Source organism: Octopus bimaculoides, chromosome 2, assembly GCF_046866305.1.
Source record: "Octopus bimaculoides isolate indiv1 chromosome 2, ASM4686630v1, whole genome shotgun sequence".
NCBI lineage: Eukaryota > Metazoa > Mollusca > Cephalopoda > Octopoda > Octopodidae > Octopus > Octopus bimaculoides.
Genome location: NC_142929.1, coordinates 43,920,961 through 43,943,965, shown reverse-complemented (window position 1 = coordinate 43,943,965; position 23,005 = coordinate 43,920,961). Strand labels below are relative to the sequence as shown.

Below are 23,005 nucleotides of genomic sequence, written 5' to 3'. Positions count from 1 at the left end.
TATATAATGCATTTGTGTTACTGTCTCCTTGTCTTGACATTGCTTGAGTGGATGTTAACATCGTGCAAGCAATGTCCTTTCATTTCCAGTCTTGTGCAAAATCATGTTTGGTCAGGAGTAAAAAATTTATCTTTCTTGGAAACAAGATAGGGTTGGCGACAAGAAGACCATCTGCCTGTAGAAAGTTATATGTTGATAACATTACATTGTCTGATATTTATTAAGAAAACGTAAGGTGAACTTCAGCTAGATTTGAACTCAAAATGCACAAGGACTTAACAGAATACTGCAAAATATTTTGTTCAACACTCTAAGAGTAAATGCTATTCATCTGCTTATATATATAATATATATCAATTCAACTTATTTTGTTTCTAGTTTTCATCTACAAAAACTTTCACTTCGAAGGTTTTAGGTGAGCTGTAGTTCAGGTAGATAAGCTTGACTTGAGTGATGCATTGCAATATAGAACCTGGAACCATTGAATGACTAAAGCAAATTTCTTAGCTATAAGGTTGTGTCTGCATTCATTAATTAGAAACAGCACTGAGGAAAAAAAAATGTCATTTATTTATTCAAACATTTGTTTTACACCTATTTTTCCATGTTTGCATGTGTTGGAAGAGACTTATTTGAAGTAGCCACTTTATGGCAGTATGCTCTTAGTGTCATCAATCCTTAGCTATTTTTTGAATGTGGGATATTTTATTTCATTAGTCTTTGAAAGTGGAAACTGACGGGATGTATTGGAATCACTATTTTTCCCAACTAGTAACAAGCTGGGAGTCAGAGAATGTCAGCTTTCACACACACATGCATACATCATAATTTAATATCCATGTTCCATTCTGGTATGGGTTGAATGGTTTGACAGGAAAGGACTGCATTGTACTCTAGTGTTTTACTTTGGTATAGTTTTTATGGCTTGATGCCTTTTCTAATGTCAACCACTTGACAGCCTGTGCTGAATGCTTCTTTTTATGCCACCAGCACTAGTGAGATCACCATACATACATATATATTTCATATTCCATCTACTAATTCCACTAGAAGGTATTGATCAGCTAGAGGCTGTAGAAGAAGAAACAGGCATTTACCTTGAGTGTCACATAGATAAAACTCAAAAACCCGGTGGTTATGAAGCCAGCTCCATACCCGCACAACCATGCCTGCATCTATTACAGACATAGCTCATAGCAGGTTGGTCAATAATATTTCTAACCAAAGATTATAATAGGCATAGCTATGATGATGTAGCTAAGAAACTTGCTTTCTAACCATGTGGCCTCAGGTTCAGTCTCACTACACACCACCTTGGGCAAGTGTTTTTATAGTCTCAGGCTGATCAAAACCTTGTGAGTGAATTTGGTCAATGGAAACTGAAAGATGTGTGTCCCCGTGTGTGTGTGTGTGTCTGCATGCATACATGTGTGTATCTATGTCTTGATATGTAATGATTGTAGGCATTGGCTGTGTGGTATGAAGCTTGCTTCTTGATCACAGAGATTTGGGTTCAGTCCCACTGCATGGCACCTTGGGTGAGTGTCTTCTACTACAGCCTGAGGCCAACCAAAATCATGTGAGCGGATTTGGTCAGTGGAAACTGAAAAAGTCTATTGTATGTATAAATGTGTGTATGCATGCTTGTGTGTGTGTATGCGTGTGTTCTTATGTAATGATTGTACCACCAACATACGAGCAGCATTGTTTGCTTCCAGTCTTCTACAAAATACATGTCTGATCACGGGGAAATATTACCTTGCTTGGAAACAAGTAAAGGTTGGTGACTGGAAGGGCATCTTGCCATAGCAGATATGCCTCAATGAATTATTTTTGACCCATGCAAGCTTGGAAAGTGGATGTTAAATGATGACGAAAGATTATTATAGAAATCTGACACCACACTTGCGTTATGGAATTGAATAACTTAGTAACAAAATCTGTCATAGCTGTTCCATTTACATATGAAATCTATCCTTACTAGTTTCTAATAACATCTTCTAACCCACTTCTGTGCTTCAATTATAACTGAATTAGTCCAGATATAGTAAGTCATAAGATCTTATACATGATTCTTTTATTATCACACTCTTTGCGTTGCAGCTGGCTAATCTCAGTTAATCTAAGTTTATAATTCTTCTATATTACATGTGTGAAACCCTACCATATGTATATTTAGAATGCAGAATGCTCCAGTGGATGTTTTTTCTCAGCTATGTTGTTGATATTTTTAATCAGTGTCGCTACATTCTATCTACTTTCATATCTATCGGTTGGTCTGTCGGTCAGTGTGTGTGTGTGTGTGTGTATACATATATATATACACACACACACGCACACGCATATATATATATATATATATATATATATATATATATATATATATATATAGGTGAGTTGTCACAATCGTTACCATGCCGGGAAAAATGTTTGACTGCATTTCATCTGACTTTACATGCTGAGTTTGAATTCCTCCATGGTCAACTCTGCCTTTCATTATTTTGGATTCAACAAAATAAGTACCAGTTGAGCACTGGGGTCGATGTAATCAACCTACATCCTTCTCTGAAATTGCTGGCCTTGTACCAAAATTTGAAACCATATCTATATCTATCTATCTATATCTATATCTATATATATATATATATCTACACGTGTGTTTGTATGTTTGCATTATGGTTGTCTCACTACCACCACTACTTGACAGCTGTTGTTGGTTTGTTTATGGCTCCATAACTTAGCAGTTTGGCAAAAGAGTCTGATAGAATAAACACCTGACTTAAAAAATAAGTGCTGGAGTCAATTTGTTTGACTAGACCCTTCAAGGTGGTACATCAGCATGGCTGCAGTCCTATGACAAACAAGTAAAAGAGTGTATATATATCTTTTTTTTTATATTTGTTACAGTCATTTGACTGCAGCCATGCTGGAGCACTGCCTTAGAGGAATTTAGTCGAAGAAATTGATTCCAGGATTTATTCTTTGTAAGCTCAATACATATTCTACCCATATCTTTTGCTGAATTGCTAAGTTACAGGGACATAAACACACCAGCATTGGTTGCCAAGTGATGGCAGAGGAACACACAAACACACACACACACACACATGTACATGCACGATTGGCTTCTTTCAGTTTCCATCTACCAAATCCATTCACAAGGCTTTTGTTGGCCTGAGGCTATAATAAAAGATACTTGTCGAAAGTGCCACACAGTGGGACTGAACCTGGAACCATGTTGTTGGGAAGCAAGTTTCTTAACCACACAACCGCACCTGTATATATATATATATATATATATATATATATATATATATATGTATGTATATATATGACTATGGCTAAAAAGTTCATTTCCAAACCATATGGTCTTGAATTCAGTCACACTGCACTGTACCTTGGACAAGTTTCTTCTACCACAGTCCAATCCTGGGTAGATCAAAAACCGTATGTGTTTGGTAGATGGAAACTGGAAGAAGCCTACTGTGTACGTGTGTATATGAATAAATATATGTATATATAATTAATTATTTGTAGGGTTCATTTGACTTGGGATATTTTAATAATAAAGATCCCAGGTTAGGGTTGAGATTACTTGTTGCCAAAATGAGCGGGTTAACGCACATTCAATATCTTGATATTTTTTCTGAACCAGATCTTAAATTTTAGATTTTTAAATCCCCTTAAGAGAATTTTTTTTTCATGATGTAATCAGTTTATTCATCAATAAAAAACGTGTCTGAAACAGCTGTATTGAACATCAACCCATTTCTATTCTCTCTCTCTCTCTCTCTCTCTCTGTATATATATATATATATATATATATATATACACAATCATCATCATTGTTTAATGTCTACCTTCCATGCTGGCATCGGTTGGCTGGTTTGACTGAGGACTGGCAAGCCAGGAAGCTGCACGAAACTCCAATCTGATCTGGCAAGGTTTCTACAGCTGGATGCCCTTCCTAATGCCAACCAGTCTGAGAGTGTAGTGGGTGCTTTTTTATGTGCCAGCAGCAGGGAAGGAGGGGCCAGTCAAGCGGTACTGGCATTGACCATGCTCGAATGGTACTTTTTACATGCTACCAGAACAGGAGGCAGTACTGGCATTGAGATATATAACCGTGTGAATTGCATGCTTGTGCATCAATGCGTTTGTTTATATCTCAGCTTTTCTGAAAATTCACTCAGCTATATGTGTTGATGTGGTTATCCTTCTTCTGTTGATGTCTCCTGGTTTTACAGAATACATGTGGTGTAGGATATTCCTTGACTTGTACAAAATTAAAAGAGAGAGAGAGAAACAGGAAAAGGTTAGTGATAAAATGGGTGTCTGCCTGTAAAACAGTTCTTCGATTAGAGCCAGATTTGTGTGGGTCATTATGGAGGGCCCCCTTTAAATTAAGAGAAGCCAAAAGCTGGGAGTTAAATATTAAAAGATATTTCTACAGCCATCAAATAGATTTGTGATTTTTTCACTTTTTTAAAAGCTTTTAAAAAGACTTGAATTTTTTAAAAGTTATTTTATCCTATTTTGATTTATTGGGACCTTTTAGGTTAAGCCCTTGAGTATTTAAACTGGCCATATCCAGCCAAAATATCTGTTTAGTGTTCAAAACAGTCAGAGCCAGCCTTTCACACCTACTTTACATTGTCATTCTAAAAATTAACAATCACATCGTTATTATCTTGAAGCTACAAGATAATGCATGATTAATTCAAAACAATGTGAATAAACAAGCATTACATTTAATAAAATAAATGTGAATGCTAAAAGGTTAAAAAGCCATTAAATTTAACAGTCCTACTGATATCCTTTTAAGTTGAAAATTACATATGCAAATTCCTAGGGTTTCCTAGGGGCTTTCCTCAGTCCAAATCCAGCCCTAGCCACAATATATTTATCTAAGTCATGTCAGCATAGGAAAAAATAAACAAATGAATGTATCAATTATAGTTAGTTTCAACAATAGAGCAGGTTATACTTAACTGACGTGGTTTAATAAGATCTAAACATGTTTTATGCTTTCACAAGTTGGCTTTGAAGACCAAAATCTGCTGTTACTTTGCTTTTTTTTTTTAGTATTTTCAAAAATGTTGTTTGATCCAATTGCAATTATCTCTCTGTCTCTCTCTTTTCTTTTTTTTTTAGTTTTGACTACAAATTGCTCAATTAATCTTAGTCAACTGAAGTTTTTCAAGTCGTTATGCTATACGAGGCTCTGTCATATTGTTATATTCATTAGGATGGTTGTTACACATATCATCATCATCATCACCACTACTACTACTACCACCACTGCCACCACCAGCACCACCATTTTAACATTTTTTTTTTATCGAAGTTAGCAGTCTTATTAAATTCTTGTTTCATAAATTAGGAAATAATCCCACAGACAGTCTGTGCATCCCTGCATTTCTCAGTGCACACAAATTTGGGTTTAGGGTTTCATGTAGTTCTTTTTTTTTTACTCAGTTTTTATTTTCATCATTTTATTTTAATTCTATGTTTCTGAGAAGGAATTAATTACGTTATACATTTATAAATTTACAGACATGGTCATGTGATTAAGAAGTTTATTTTGCAACCATGTGGCTTTGGTTCAAGTCCCTGCCATGTGCCACTTTGGGTAAGTGTCTTTTACTATTGTCCTGGGCTAATCAATACTTTGTGGGTTAATTTGTTAAACAAAGATTGTAGGAAACCCAACATGCAAGCACGCACGTGCATGTGTGTGTGCATGTGTGTGCATACACACACATGTATGTGTGTGAATGTAGGCATTACATGCTTGTCACTGCTTAAGCATGTTGTTGACATTCTTTGTTGGTATAATGACTGATTATTTTGAAGATCTCTAGAATAAAACAAAGATACCTTGTATGAAAACAAGGCGTTGGTGACCGGAAGAGCATCATCATCATTGTTTAATGTCTGGCTTCCATGCTAGCATGTGCTGAATGGTTTGACAGGAGCTGGCCAGGTAGAAGACTACACCAGGCTTTTGTGTCTGTTTTGGCATGGATTTTACAGCTTAATGCTCTTCTTAACACCAACCACCACACATCTGGCCGCAAAATCTTGCCTTAAATAACTCCATGCTAGCACAGCAAAGATGTTCAAATTGATGAACCATGAACCTGTGAGTTTACTCATTTTACCAGATTAAAAAATATATCCATCTGTCTGTCTGGCCATCCATCCATTCATTCACCCATCCATCCACAACAATGGTTGTTCCCTCCTAGACCTGCTGTCAGTTCCTGGGACATGCATCCTTGGTGCTCACACCTTATGCACTCCAGAATAAATTGCAGGCGTTTTGTATTGGGTGGTGACTGCAATACATTTTATCAAATAGGCCCCTCAGCCGAAGACCCAAATACATCCCTTGTTAACCTACACTACCGACAATGTGATATAGTTAGTCTTTCAAATCCCTTAACCATTTAGCATTTAAACTGGCCATATCCAGCCAAAATGTTCTATCAATGTTTTGTTCAAACTGCCTGGGTTTGGCCTCTCACACCTACCCTACAATGTCATTCTAAAAATAAACAATCACATTAAAATCTTGAAATTGCAAAATAACCCATGATTAAAAGCTATGTGAATAAATAAGTAATACAAGTAATCTGAATGCTACAAGGTTAAATATATTGGAAGTACATCATGCTAAATATGGTGTTCTTGGATAGGTAAAACCATTCCTGTTGTTACTGTTCTGATTTCTTGACATATGTAAGAATTAGGACAGTGTTTTAGGTTTAATAGAATCATTAGTGCAGCTGACAAATGCTATGAGGTATTTGTCTAGTCTCTTAGCATTCTGAATTCCAATCTCACCTAGGCCATCTTTGCCTTTCATTCTTCCATTATGATATATATGAATTATATGTAGGGGAGCTCCGAAAAGGGGTTTCAGAGAGTAGTGTCCCTGCCTTCCTGAGCTAGTTTTCCACCACATTTCTTAAAAATCGTGGTAGAGGCCTTAGTCTCAGGACCACTCATGTCTAGAAACTGAGGTTGGGAGTTAGCAAGGGCATGCTTCTCTGTAGAAAATCCAGCTCCAAAAAAGTCTCATGACAGCAAAGGAGAATGGGCACCAGCCAGCCAGCCCGCCCAAAAGTTGGGGTGGGCTGCACCTGGCTTCCTCGGTTGCTATGGCATTGAGGTAGATCCGGCCACACCTGTTAACAAGGACAAAACCCGGATTTAAAACACTGGATGATGAGGATGATGTCACCAAGAGATATCTGTTAAATTATTACCTACCTGCCATTGAAAATAGACAGGGAAATGTTGCACAGCAGGAAAATATTTTCCTTATTTCAACTTAGCAACACTCCCCATGAAACATTTTAAAATTGTACATCCATCACAAGATTTCAGTCGTCATTGTGTTGTGAAGGGTTGTGCACTTTAACGGACCCTGAGAGCTATACCAGTGGAATATAGAAGCTCTTACTAGGGCCTCCCATGCTGGACAGGTCAAAGGATAGAGGTCAGATAAATATGGACTGCTTCTTGCTTGAGGTAAAAATGGGTTCTTGTATAGCCAACACTCCTACCTAGAAAAAAAATCAAAATTACAGGAGCATTGATGGTAATTCAATATTTAAAACCAACAAGACCTGGGAGAGATAAGCATAAAAAATGGCTGAGAGTGAAGAACAGTCGAGAAAAGTCATCTAAAGCCTAGGCTACACAGGGAGCAAAGGGCTTAAATGGGTAGTCAGAATTATATGCATGTTACAAATTGTAGGCAGTTTGACAACCAGTGTTGGTATATTTACACCTCTGTAACTTAGTGGTTTGGCAAAAGAGACCAATAGAATGAGTACCAGGCTTTAAAAAAAATAATAAAAAAAAGCCTACTGGGGTTGATTCAACTAAAAATTCTTCGAGGCAGTGCCCCAGCATGGTCACAGTCTAATGATTGAAACAAGTAAAAGATAAAAGAATATATATTATATGCACTTAGTTGTTATATCTATGTTAAAAAGTATACTGATTGAGTTAATGGATTTATCTTTAATAGCATTGTCATACCTATAGGCAAAGACATTAGCTTTCCTGGATTCAGGATCCTCCTCCTCCTCCTCCTCCTCATCATCATCATCCTCATCATCATCATCATTTAATGTCTCTTTTCCATGGCTTGGATGGTTTGGCAGGTGCCGGTAAGGCTTGTCGGAGAGGAGGAGACACATCAGGCTCTATTGTCTGTTCTGACACGATTTCTATGGCTGGATGCCCTTCCTAATGCCAACCACTCTGCAGTACCAATACTTTTTATGTGGCACCAGCGCATGCTTTTAATGTGACACCAGCACCAGTGCTTTTTGTGTGACGTCAGCACTGGTATCAGTTCTGCTTTGATGGATGGGTCTTCTTGAGTACAGCAAGAGGCCACACGTCTCAGGCCTTTATCATTTCTTTCATAAGGCTCAGTGTTTTGAGATCAGCCTTCAATACTTTGTATGTAGATAAAAAAAAACCAAAAAAGACTCAGCTTGGAAAATTTGCTGATCTCACCTCTTGATGAATGTTTATAACCTCTATGGATTGAGCTCTACTCTTGTTAAAGTTAACTTAGTCTCATTAATATTTTTTATTGATTTATAAGGCAGTGAGCAGGAAAAATTGTTAGCAGACTGGGCGAAATACTTCATAGCGTTACATCCATCCTTACCTTCCGAGTTCAAATTCTGCTGAGGTCGACTTTGCCATTTATCCTTTTGGGAGTCGATAAATTAAGGACCAGTTAAGCACTGATGTCTATGTAATCAATTTAACCCTCCCGCCTCAAAATTGCTGGCCTTGTGCCAAAATTTGAGACCAATATTTTACTGATTTGTTGTAGTAGAGAAGAAACTAAAAACTTCTGACAAGATGCCTTTTCTTACACTTTGTGATCTTAAGCTTTCAGTACATTTCATTAGTGGTACACATGTTGCTGTTATTTACATAGAATTGGATGTAGGCTTAATATTTGTTACTTGACTTAATGTCAGCACCTAACTCTTGAAAATCTTTAGCAGTGTCTACTTTGTTGCAAGCTTTTAGCCAGGTCTCTGGTTTGAGGATTAATGTCCTCCTTCCCTCTCAGTAATCTCTGAGGTCCTATAAAGGATCATGAGCACAAACTTTCTCCTTAATATACAAGTACAACACTGATTTTCCAGAACTCTTGATTCCAAAGCCTTTCTAGATTAGTTATTTTTTTTTCTGAGCAAAGGGTGGCCAGGGTAAAGAGTAAAGACCCCTCTTTGGTCATGAATGACCAAGGGATTGCACATAGAAAGTTCCCCTCTGAGGCACAAGTCTGAGCAAGGTTGTTTATGGAAGACCAGCAGTCGCCCGTGTGTACCAGCCTCCTCTCTCCACATCGCAAATGTTATACAAGGGAGAAGTAAAGGCCGATACAGCTTGGCACCAGTGACATCACAACTCATTTCCACAGCTGAGTGAACTGGAGCAATGTGAAATAAAATGTCTTGCTCTAGAACATAACACACAGCCCAGTCCTGGAATCAAACCCATTACCTTATAATTGTGAGCCCAACACTCTAACCCATTGAGCCATGTATCTTCATCAAGGGGTGACCACACTCCAGATTAAACAAATGTTGAATTTATTTAAGCAATCAAATTAAATTTAGGTACCAGTACATTAGTATAAATGATACAAGTTTATTAATACTGTACCATGCAAAATACTAGTCTATTCAAGATACGAGAAAACTAGTCTGGTGGCCATAAGAATTTGAAGTTCCTGCTTTGGTAATCTCTCTCTCACCATTCATTTATCTCCTCCCACACACATGCACACATACTGACTGTTATGAAATTACTGTAGAACTTGTAGCAAGCAATTTGCAAGAGACTTGACTGTTTCCTTATGTTCTTGCTTAATTATGACCCTAATATGCAGAATACATGTGTTGGGTACAATAGAAATATTTGATTAGGCATTTGTCGGTTCATTTGAACGATTATCTTTCCAGTGGTATACCAGTTTTATTTCTATATGAAAGTATATTAAAGCCTGGTACTCATTTCATTGATCTCTTTTACCGAACCACTAGGTTACAGGAGCATAAACACACCAAAACCGGTTGTCAAGCAGTCTGCAAATGTAACATATATAATTCTTACAACTCATTTAAGCCCTTTGCTCTCTATGAAGCATAGGCCATAAATGACTTTTCTCTACTTTTCTGCTTTTCTACTTTTCTCTACTTTTCTGCTTCTCTTTCCCAAGTCTTGCTGGTTTTAAATTTTAAATTGCTATCAATGCTTCTGTAATTTTGTTGTTTTTGTACATAGTGTTGGCTCTATAGGAACCCATTTTAACCTCTAAGAAGAAGTGGTCCCTGTTGATCTGGCCTCTATTCTTTGACATATATCCAGCATAGGGAACTTCTATATTCCATTGCAGGAACTTCTATATTCCATTGATATATCTCTCAGGGTCACTGAAGTGCACAGCCCACCACAGTACAACAATGACTAGACCTTGTCATAAATATATAATTCAGAAATGTTTTGTGGAGAGTATTAATTTGAAACGAGAATAAAATATTTTCCTGCTGTGCACAGTTTTCCTGTGGTGCACAATTTTCCTGCTGTGCACAATTTCCCTGCTGTGCAACATTTTCCTGTCTGTCTTCAATGGCAGCTAGGTAACAATTTAACAGATATTTTTTGGTGACATTATAAAACAAAAGGTTGCAAGCTGGCTGAATTATTAGTTCATAAGAGAAAATGGTTTGCAGCATTTCTTCTAACTTTCCATGTGCTGAGTTCAAATTCCACTGAAGTTGACTTTACTTTTCATCCTTTTTGGATTGACAAATTAAGTACCAGTTCAACACTAGGTTGATGTAATCAACTCCTCTCTCTCCTTGAAATTTCTGGACTAGTGCCAAAATTAGAATGAATTATGAAGCAAAAATTATCTGTAAATTTCATCATTATCATCAGTATGTTACATGTTCACTTTTCCATTCTTTCATGGGTCAGATGAAGTTTGTTGAAGTAAATTTTCTATGACTGAATACCCTTTCTGCCAACAGCCATTATCTGTTTCCAAACAAAGCAATATTTCTTCAAGACAAAACATGTTTTCATCAGAGATTACAAGCATCATCATTTGTACGAGGGTGACACTTGTTCATTTGTTTATAACTATCATACAATGTCAAGACAAAGAGATAAACATATATAAATGTGTATGCTTGTAGAGTACATACATGGCTTAGTAGTTAGGGTGTTGCACTCATGATCTAGCAATCATGATTTCAATTGCTAGACTGGACGGTGTGTTGTGTTCTTGAATAAAAAACTCCATCTCGTGTTGCTCTGCGATTACTTCAACACCTGATGCATGGCATACAGTGCACCTGTTCAGACAATATCGATTTGATGGAGAAAGTGGGCTAATGTGTGGCATAAACATTTGATCACTACAAACAAATCATTTGTGCAGGTCTTTCAGCAAAAAGCTGTGTCGTCTTTGACAGGAGAATCCATCATACAGGGTGGCCGAAAAGTAGGTTTACAATTATCACACAGGCACTTTAAATTTCTTTTAAAACATTTTATTACATTTAAATTTCTATCTTACAGACTGAAAAGGGAGCTTGACAAAATTAACTAAATTAGCATAGAATAATGGTTTCATATTTTTTTATAATTAAGATCTAAACTGTTAATATATGAATGCAAAAGAGACTGTTGAATAACTGTAAACCTACTTTTGGGTCGTCACCCTGTATATATATATATATATATATATATATATATATATATATATACATGCTGTCAGTAATTACTCAGAGTAGGCAGTTGGTGACATGTATGTAGTAAAACAAAAAATAAGTGAAACAGGCACGCGACTAGAGGCAGAATCACTTCTGCCTTTATAGCACGTAGAGAAAATGGTGTTGTAGGAGTGTATGCAGCATGTGTACTAAGGCATTACTATGCATAGCTTAAATACCGAGATTGAAAGGCAGGGACAAATTATGCCTACCTAATCTACAAAAACATAAAAGTATTTTGTATTTTATACATAATAATCAGAGTACCCTTCATAATTTTATTGAATTAGGTGCATATTTTGCCATAAAAGGAAAATGTTGCTATTGATCTATTTTATTCAAGATAGGCACAGCTTACCTTGCCTACTTAGACGGCATGTCCCTGATATATATATATACATATATATAGAAATATATCCTCCTCATCATCATCCTTTAATGTCCGCTTTCCATGCTAGCATGGATTGGACGGTTTGACTGAGGACTGGCGAGCCAGATGGCTGCACCAGGCTCCAATCTGATCTGGCAGAGTTTCTACAGCTGTTTGCCCTTCCTAATGCTAACCATTCCGAAAGTATAGTGGGTGCTTTTACGTGCCACCGGCATGAGGGCCAGTCAGGCAGTACTGGCAACAGCCATGCTCAAAAGGTGTTTTTTACGTGCCACCTGCACAAGAGCCAGTCCAGTGGCACTAGCAACGACCTCGCTCGAATGCTGTCTTTCATGTGCCACTGGCACAGTTGCCAGTAAGGCGACGCTGGTAATGATCCTATTTGAATGGTGCTTTTTACGTGCCACTGGCACGGGAGTCAGTCAGCAGCCCTGGCAATGATCACACTCGGATGGTGCTCTTAGTGCTCTACTAGCATGGATGCCAGTGAAGTGGTGCTGTTATCAAATTTGATTTCGATTTCACTTGCCTCAACTGGTCTTTGCAAGCAGAATTTAGTCTCCAATGAAGGAAGGGTACGCATATGTGGACTGGTTACACCACTGGCATAAGCTACGGGTTATGGTCTCACTTGGCTTGCCAGGTCTTCTCTAGCACAGCATATTTCCAAAGGTCTCGGTCACTAGTCATTACCTCGGTGAGGCCTAATGTTCGAAGGTCATGCTGCACTACTTCATCCCAGGTCTTCCTGGGTCTACCTCTTCCACAGGTTCAATATATATATATATATATATATATATATATATGATGATGATGATATACATACATACATACATACACACACACACACACACACATACACACATATATACTTTAGATACATATATACACACACATGCATGCACATATGTGTATATGTATGCATGTGTATTTGTTTGTGTCTCCATATCTTGACATGGCGTGATAGTTGTACATATGATTGTTACTCTTATACAAGCAGTGATGTTCATTTCCAGCATTCTGTGAGAATGTGTCTGGCCAAGGGGAAATATTAGCTTGCTTGAAGACAGATAAAATTTGGTGATAGGTAGAGCATTTGACCATAGAAAAATCTACTGCAATAAATCCTGCTCAATCTATGCAAGCATGGAAAAATAGACGTTAAATGATGATGATGTTGATGATATGCACTAGGATGGGTATCCATTTACAGAAACCTTATCAAAGCAGTCACTGAAGACCAACACATCCCTTAGACTAGTCAGTTCCTGTTAAATTGTGTAACCCATTTCTGCAGGAAAAAGGGATGTTAAATGATGGTGATGAATCAGTTGTAATAAAGTTTGATTTCTTAATAATCATTTACTCCACTCCACTGTGCTGACATGCTTTAGATAGGTCTGCTGTATTGCTACTCTGCATAAATTTTAACTCTTTTGTGCACGTTGAGATCAAATCTCACTACTGCTTTAATCCCTCACTTCATATAATCCAAGGTCTTTTATTTTTCCATACTCTCTTTTACTCTTTTACTTGTTTCAGTCATTTGACTGCGGCCATGCTGGAGCACTGCCCCCAGTCGAGCAAATCGACCCCAGGACTTATTCTTTGGAAGCCTAGTACTTATTCTATCGGTCTCTTTTGCCAAACCGCTAAGCCACGGGGACGTAAACACACCACCATCGGTTGTCAAGCAATGGTGGGGGGACAAATACAGACACGCAAACACACATACATATATATATATATATATATATATATACATATATACGACGGGCTTCTTTCAGTTTCCATCTACCAAATCCACTCACAAGGTTTTGGTCGGCCCGAGGCTATAGTAGAAAACACTTGCCCAAGGTGCCAGGTAGTGGGACTGAACCCGGAAGCATGTGGTTGGTAAGCAAGCTACCTACCACACAGCCACTCCTGCGCCTCTATGAATATCTTTTATGAAAGAAATTCTTCCTCATTCTATTTAACGAACTTTGTTTTTCTTTCATTGTTGTGACCAAACAATTTAGTTTGTTTCAATAATTTTCCCATTTGCAATGAGCAATTGGCACAACTGCTGACTTGCATATTAACACCTTCTTTCTCCCTCTGCTCCACTTGTCAGACAACATGAAGAGATTTGGCTTAATTAACAGTAATGAAAGCTTCTTCCTTATTAAAACATTTTTTTGATTTTAAAAAAATCATTTAATTTGAAGGCATTTAAAATTTTTTTTTATCTCACTGCATTATGTTAGCAATTAGATCCGTAAAATGGACATTTTAGTATGAGTAACTTGATACATATTGCACATTCTTTTAGAGAATTGATAATTTGAAGAGCAACCAGCTGTAAAATTACTGGCCAACAAATACCTACACTGCACATGGTTGAATACAAGCCAACAGGGCACACAGCTAAATCCCATCCAAAATCCTCTCTTACACCATTGTTCTGCTGGATGAGAGATGTTCTTGAGTTGCATAACACTTTGAATTAATTCTAAAGGGATAAAATATTTCAAGCATTTTGAGTATTCAATTTAATTCTGCTTAAATTAAATCCTCTACCTGTCACTTCCTATTTAATTAATGCATTTTTTTTTCTACTTCTGTATGACCTGTAACCATAGGTATATACATACATACATCATCATCATCATCATCATCGTTTAACGTCCGCTTTCCATGCTAGCATGGGTTGGACGATTTGACTGAGGACTGGTGAAACCGGATGGCAACACCAGGCTCCAGTCTGATTTGGCAGAGTTTCTACAGCTGGATGCCCTTCCTAACGCCAACCACTCAGAGAGTGTAGTGGGTGCTTTTACGTGTCACCCGCAAGAAAACGGCCACGCTCGAAATGGTGTCTTTTATGTGCCACCCGCACAAGCAAGTCCAGGGGCACTGGCAACGATCTCGCTCGAAAATCCTACGGGAGCCAGTCAGGCGGTACTGGCAACGGCCACGCTCAAAATGGTGCATCTCATGTGCCACCCGCACAAGAACCAGTCCAGGGGCACTGGCAACGATGTTACTTGGCTTGCCGGGTCTTCTCACGCACAGCACATTTCCAAAGGTCTCGGTCCGTAGTCATCGCCTCGGTGAGGCCCAATGTACGAAGGTCTTGCCTCACCACCTCAGCCCAGGTCTTCCTGGGCCTACCTCTTCCACGGGTTCCCTCAACTGTTAGGGTGTGGCACTTTTTCACGCAGCTATCCTCCTCCATTCTCACCACATGTCCATACCAGCGCAATCGTCTCTCTTGCACGCCACAACTGATGCTTCTAATGTTCAGCTTTTCTCTCAAGATACTTACACTCTGACGGGTATTCACATTGACATTACACATCCAACGGAGCATACTGGCTTCATTCCTTGCGAGCTTACGTATGTCCTCAGCAGTTACAGCCCATGTTTCACTGCCATACTCTATGCTTAAGTGAGTGAATATAAAGGGAGAAAAATAAATGACTGTAAATGTATTGGATTTGATCTGGGTATCATAAGCTTTAGAGCTATTTAGCAAGGTGGAGCTTTGTAAATGTGCTTAAGTTATTAAAAAAAGAGATCATTGTGCGTTGTTTATTACTTTGCTATGCTGATTGCAGATCTTGTAAATTTGTTTACATATAAAGGTTTTACCATCTCCTTTTTCTGAAATAAGGGTATCTTAGCATTTGAATCTCCTGAATACCATCAAAGGGACATAAATATTGCAAATAGCAGGCATTTGTCTAAGGGAAGTAACTCTCTAAAGAATATTTCCGGGAGTTATTTCCCTTGAAACTAAATTTTCGCAACGATTCATGCGTTGTACATATCCAAATTTCTCCCACGTTCTCTCCGAACAAATGAATATCACGCACATATTCACGACTTATATGAAAAAAAAAAAAAAAAAAAAAAAAATTCTATTTGAAATTTGAGAAAAAAACTGAACTATTTACTCCTTGTTCTATACAAACAATATGTTATGGTGGTGTCTGTCTCACTCTTGACTGAAACTCTGATTATTAGAAAGTGATATATTTGTCCCCCCTCCCCCATTTCTGAATCAAAACTGCATCGGAGATTACAATCTTTTTCCTAAAAATAACCGGGGAAAAAATTTACGTCGGTACATAAATGGATTTAATCACAAAAAAATAATCCGTAATACGTTTATTGAATGTGATGCGAATTAATGCAGGGGAGATAACTTTTGTATTTGTGTGAAATGATATATATGCGTGTGCGTTAAAGCTTCTTAGCAATCAATTGATTTATATCAAGAGCGGGTGGCATTTTAAAGCTTGAAGGCCGTATTGAAGTTAGCTATAAGTTGAAGAAATATAATTACACTGCTAAACTATATATAAGATTAAAATTATATCTAATATTTGCAAGAACGTATTTGTTTTAAAATGAAAATCCTCTACCAAAAGAACGGACCTTCAGAATAAGCATCTCCACTGTAACTTATGTTGTTTTTTTAATTACACACATACAAACGCGCGCGCGCGCATAGTATTCTTTTCTCGATATTCTCTATATTATAATGTCAGTTGGAAATTTTAAGATACATTTGTCTTTTACATTTTTCAGTCATTGTACTGCGGCTATGCTGGGGCACTGTGTTAGTTTTCTAAAGCCTGTCGTTTTGAGTTCAAATTCCGCCGAGAATGACTTTGTCTTTTATCCTTTCGAACACTGGGTCGATGTAATCGACTAATCCCCTCTCTCCAAATTGCTGCCCTTGTGGCAAAATTGGAAACCATCATCATTATCATTTCTCGTAATCTATATAACCATTATTATTATTATTATCGTCTGTTCGATACTTATATAGTCACGAATGATAAATATAAAAGTGTACACAAGATAAATACTAACATTGATCGGTTTCGAAAATTTGTTTCTTTTAAGTATTATTGATCACATTTGAAATGACACAACGTCAATATCTGTGTAGGTGGATGATCCAGTATTTTTTTAATACTGCTGATGATTTTGTTCACATTAAAAGAACTAAAACAATGCCGACACTGTTCATGATCAAACTACATATTGCAACGTAATTATCGCCCTACCGTTTCTCGTAATCTATATAACCATTATTATTATTATCATTATTGTTGTTGTTGTTGTTGTTGTTGCTATTATTTAGGCGGTGAGCTGGCAGAATCGTTAGCGCGTCGGACGAAATGCTTAGCGGGTATTTCGCCCGTCGCTATGTCCTGAGCTCAAATTCCGCCTAGATCGACTTTGCCTTTCATCCTTTCGGAGTCGATGAAATTACTACCAGTTACGTACTGGGGGTTGTGTGTGTGTGTGTGTGTGTGTGTGTGTGTGTGTGTGTGTGTGTGTGTGTGAATGTAATCGACATATCCCCTCCCCGAAAATTTCAGGCCTTGTGCCTACAGTAGAAAGGATTATTGTTATTATGGATGTTTTGAGCTAGTAGAATCGTTAGCGAGTTGGACAAAATGTTAAGTAGCGTTTCGTCCGTCTTTTTGTGAGCTCAAATGCCGTCGAAGCCTTTCGTCCTTTCCAGTCATTCCAGAGTCGACTTTGTCTTTCATCGTCAGGGTTGATGAATGAAGTACTAGTGAAAATCTTTAGTCTGTTTAATCAACTTTGCTACCCTCCGAGACTTATAGGTCTGGACTAAAGTTAGAATTTATTTGAACGGTTTATTGGTAGAGTCGCTCGAGCGTCAGAAAAAAATTTCCTTGCGGTATTTGTTCTGGAACTTTGTCCTGAATTCATCTTTGCTTTTCGTCTTTCCAGAGTCAAGTGCCGCGTTTTATAATGAGCTAAACTCTTCACTTGAATTTGTGGCCTTGTGCCTGTTCTGACTAAGAAATTATTATTCACGCCGAGCAAAATGCTTAGCGGTATTTCGCCCGTCGCTACGTTCTGAGTTCAAATTCCGCCGAGGTTGACTTTTGTCTTTCATCCTTTCGGGTTCGATAAAATAAGTACCGGTTAGACACTGGAGTCGATGTAATCGACTGTCCCCGCCTCAATTTTCAAACCTTGTGCCTACAGTAGAAAGGATTATGATTGCTTTGGTTTGGCTCAGGTTCGGTCTTATTCTAGGTAGGATTTATGTGGTTTGCGGGTTATTACCCGTAACCTTGGGTATCAACAAGTTTTCAGCAGTCTTCCAAGTGCTTAGATAATCCTTGCTGTCCCTAAGAGACAAACTTTCTGTAGGAGCACTACTACTACTACTACTACTACTACTACTACTACTACTACTACTACTACTGCGAGCTGGCTGAATCGTTAGCATGCCGGGCGAAATGCTTAACGGTATTTCGTCTGTCTTCATGTTCTGAGTTCAAATGCCGCCGGGGTCGACTTTGCCTTTCTTCCTTTCGGGGTCGATAAATTAAGTACCAGTAACACATTAGGGTTGATGTAATTGGCTGGTCCCATTCCCCAAATTAAGTACCAATGAAGCACTGAGGACGATGTAATCGACTAGTCTCCTCCCCCGAAATTTCAAACCTTGTGCCTATAGTAGAAAGGATTTCTTCTTCTTCTTCTTCTTCTTCTTCTTCTTCTTCTTCTTCTTCTTCTTTTTCTTTTTCTTCTTTTTCTTTTTCTTCTTCTTCTTCTTCTTCTTCTTCTTCTTCTTTTTCTTTTTCTTTTTCTTCTTCTTCTTTTTCTTCTTCGTCTTCTCCTTCTTCTTCTTCTTCTTCTTCTTCTTCTTCTTCTTCTTCTTCTTCTTCTTCTTCTTCTTCTTCTTCTTCTTAATAGGGCAGTGGATTTATAGAGTCATTAGAGCGTTGGAAAACAGCTTGGTTCTGTTTGCTCGGTTTTTTTCTTTTTTTCGTTCTGAATTAAAATACTGCCGAGGTTAACTTCGCCCTTCATCTCTCCCAGAGTCGATAAAACATGGTACCGTTCAAAGTGGGGACGATTTAATCGAGTTACAAACACCTCTCTCCTCAAAATTGTCGACCTTGTGCCGGTATCAGAAACCATTATTAAAGGCGACGCTGGTAGAATCGTTGGAGCAGCAGAAAAAATGCTTTGCGAAATTTACTCCCTTTCTTTATATTCTGATTTCAAATTTCGCCAAAGTGAACTTTGCTTTTCTTTCTTCCGATTAGATAAACTAAAATACCAGTTATAAACTAGGATGGATGCAATCGACTAATCCACTTCCCTCAAAATTGCTGGCATTGAGCAAAAATTTGAAACAATTATTAAAAAAGTGGTGCGCGTCGAACAAAATGCTGAGCGGCATTTCTTCCGGCTCTCTCTATGTTCTGAGTTCAAGCTTTGCGGTCGATGTAACCGACCTGTTCTCTCCCCACAAAATTGCTGGCCTTGTACCAAAATTTGAAACAATTATTATTATTATTATTATTATTATTATTTAAAAGCCAGTGCGCGTCGGACAAAATGCTGAGTAGCGTTTCTTCCGGCTTTTTACGTTTTGAGTTCGGGCTGTGCGGTCGATATAACCGACCTGTTCTCTCCCCATAAAATTGCTGACCTTGTGACAGAATTTGAAATCACTATTAAAAAAAAAAAAAAGAAATAAGGCGGTGAACGGGCTGATTCGTTAGCATGTCGGACAAAATGCCTAGCGGCATTTCATCCGGCTCATTACGTTCTTAGTTCAAATACCACCTATGTTCAACTTTGCCTTTCATCCTTTGGAATGTGGGAGGTGGGGGGGGGGGGCGGTTGATGCAATCAACTTGCTACTTTCCCCCACTCAGAATTCCTAGCCTTGTACCAAATTTAGAAATAATTATTGTTGTTGTTGTTGTTGTTGTTATTATCAATGGTTAATATGTGCTATATCATTGCATGGTATGATATGGCGCCGTAAGATATGGCGTGATATTATGGTGTGGTACTTCTGTTCCGTCAAGAATCATGTGGTTTATAGCACTGTCTTGTGTAAGCAAACATGTCAACATTTGAAAGAAATCTAGCAATAAACACCCACTTGGAGAATACGGATGATCAACTTCAACTTGGAGGGAAACAGTTATGCATTTTTATCAATAATTTTTTTTTTCTTTCTGCAATCTTCTAAAAATTTTAAATTAATTTTCTGCTTGAAATCATTGAATTTGTTTTAATGTATTATTTCTATTTATTTCAGCAGAAAATTTATTCCGAAGTGAATTTATTGACAGAATGTATCTTCATCATTGTAAGTTATTATTCGATTTTCGTTTTTATTTTCCTTTTTTATTTCGTCCTGTACGCAGTTTTTTTTATTTTTTTATTGATACTTAACCTTGAATCGACTTTTATTATTCTAAATATGATTATTATTATTTCTCTCTCTCTCTCTCTCTCTCTCTCCCTATATATATATATATATATATACACACACACGACGGGCTTCTTTCAGTTTCTGTCTGCCAAATCCACCTGCAAGGCTTTGGTCGGCCTGTGGCTATAGCAGAAGACACTTACCCAAGTGGGACTGAACGTGGAACCCTGTCGTTGTGAAGCAAACTTCTTCACCCTTGTACCAGGCAAATAGATAAATAAAATTAGATTAAAAGAAAAAAAAAACAATTATAAGATTGAACAGAAACGCACATATACACACACACACACACACACACACACACACTGTCTCTCTCTCTCTTTCTCTCTCTCACACACACATACAGACACACACACTGTCTCTCTCTTTCTCTTTCTCTCTCACACACACACACACTGTCTCTTTCTCTCTCTCTCTCTCTCTCTCTCTCACACACGTACACTGCCTACCCAGCCGTCTGTTGAGCTTTCGTCTTCAGAATTAGAAAGTATGACGAAAACTAATACTCAATCAATTTCTTTCTTTCTTTCTTTCTTTCTTTGCGGGAATATGATAAAGTTGATCGATTAAATCAACCCCCAATATAGTATAGGTACATATTGGTTTCATTTATCCCGTCTGTCTGTGCCCTCCTCCCGCCTACCTTACTGTAATGAAAATTAATGCTCATAGAGAACTCTGTGTGTGCGCGCGCGTGTGTTTTGGGGAAACGTTAGCATGCTGGGCGAAAAGCTTAGCGGTATTTCGTCTGCTGTTACGTTCTGAGTTCAAATTCCGCCGAGGTCGACTTTGCCTTTCATCCTTTTGGGGTCGATAAATTAAGTACCAGTTACGCATTGTAATCGACTTAATTCTTTTGTCTGACCTTGTTTGTCCCCGCTATGTTTAGCCCCTTGTGGGCAATAAAGAAATAGGAAACTAAAGGAAGCCCGTCGTTTGTGTGTATGTGTTTGTCCCCACGCCACTGTTTGACAGCCCGTGTTGGTTTGTTTTCGTGTCTGTAAGGTAGCGGTTCGGCAAAAGATACGATTGGATAAGTACCGGGGCTGAAAAAATTAAGTACTGGTAAGGGTGGGGAAATCGATGCGTTCGACTAAAACCCTTCTGGGCGGTGCCCCAGTATGGCCGTAGTCCAATGACCGAAACAAGTGAAAGATAAAACAAAATTTTCCGATGACTCAACGTTGAAGAGAGATTTTAGTAAATAAATAAATAGCATAGCCTGTTTATTTTACTTCATCGCCCTTTTTGTTTACAATTTGCATGTGTGGGTGTGTGTGTACGAGAGAGAGAGAGAGAGAGAGAGAGAGATAGACAGACAGACAGACAGACAGACAGACAGACAGACAGACAGACAGACAGACAGACAGATTGACAGACAGACAGACCGTCAGCGTGTGAGTGATTGAATGCGTGTCTGGTAACTTATATTTTTAGTGTATATTTTTTTTTAATATTTTCATTTAAGCCAACTTTACGTATTTATGAATAAATGAATGAATAATTGAGTAACTAAAATAATTTAGTATATATATATATATTTTGTTATATTTTAAACCCCCATCCTCTTTTACTAAAAAAAAAAAAAGGAAAAACTATAATTATTTTATCTTTTTTTTTTTCTGCTTTTTTTTTTTTCATTTAAAGTTTTAATATCACATCCGCAAATATCACTTTGCGTTTATAGATTTTTGGTTCATTTCACAGGGATACTTTATTCTCCCCGAAATTGCACACGAGCTATTTGGCAATTGGTAACCCTTGATTAAAACGAAGGGACCCGACTGTGCCATCATGTTAATTAATGAAGCGTATGAAGACCTTCTGTCTAGAGAGAAAAGGGCGAGACAGAAGAGAGAGTTTTTTTTCTTTTTGCGGGGTGGTGGTGGTAGTAGTAGTCGTGGTAGGGGAGAGGGGTACCTTGTGCCAGCTGTCCACATTCAAACCTGACTGACTCCGATAAATGCATCCCTATATTTACGTATGACTTGTCAATACCGGAAATGATGTTGGCGTTATTGCTTGTTTTATAGACTTGTGTGGGTGTGCTTTTTGACTGTGTGTGTGTGTATTACATACATACATACATACATACATACATACATACATACGTTCGTATATTTATATATGTATGTATATGTATGAATATGAGAGGAAGATGAGTTGGTTTGCATTGTCCTGTCGTTTGCGCGAGTGTGTTATGAGAGGTGATACACCATACGCAACAACGCATCCCTGTACAAGTGTCATTGCTGTAAAATATCCGATATTCTGTAACGTTGTTACTTTTCATCATTATTATTACTTCTCCATGGATGTGGAAAACGCGTGTGTGCTTTAAAAGCTTGTTTTTCTTTTTTTTCTTCTTGTTTTATTTCTGCCTGCATTAAAACATAAAATCTATGAATGAGATGCTACATAAGAATTCATATGAATCACTGAATTTATGTCCCAACGCTTTTATTATATATGCATATAGTTCATCTTTATTCATTGAAA

General features: G+C 37.8%; 1 long non-coding RNA gene across 28 annotated transcripts in view; it reads left to right on the top strand.

The window, feature by feature from the left end:
- Positions 1–23,005, top strand: part of LOC106880770 (uncharacterized) — a 241,227-nt gene that overhangs the window by 194,609 nt on the left and 23,613 nt on the right. For 9 of the 28 annotated variants that reach the window (XR_016238847.1, XR_016238841.1, XR_016238833.1 and 6 more), the window contains one exon: positions 20,330–20,380. This is a non-coding gene — a long non-coding RNA (uncharacterized LOC106880770). Of the gene's footprint in view, positions 1–5,556; positions 5,633–20,329; positions 20,381–23,005 lie in introns of all 28 variants that reach the window. The other 19 variants (XR_008266803.2, XR_016238836.1, XR_016238832.1 and 16 more) reach the window with 3 other exon arrangements.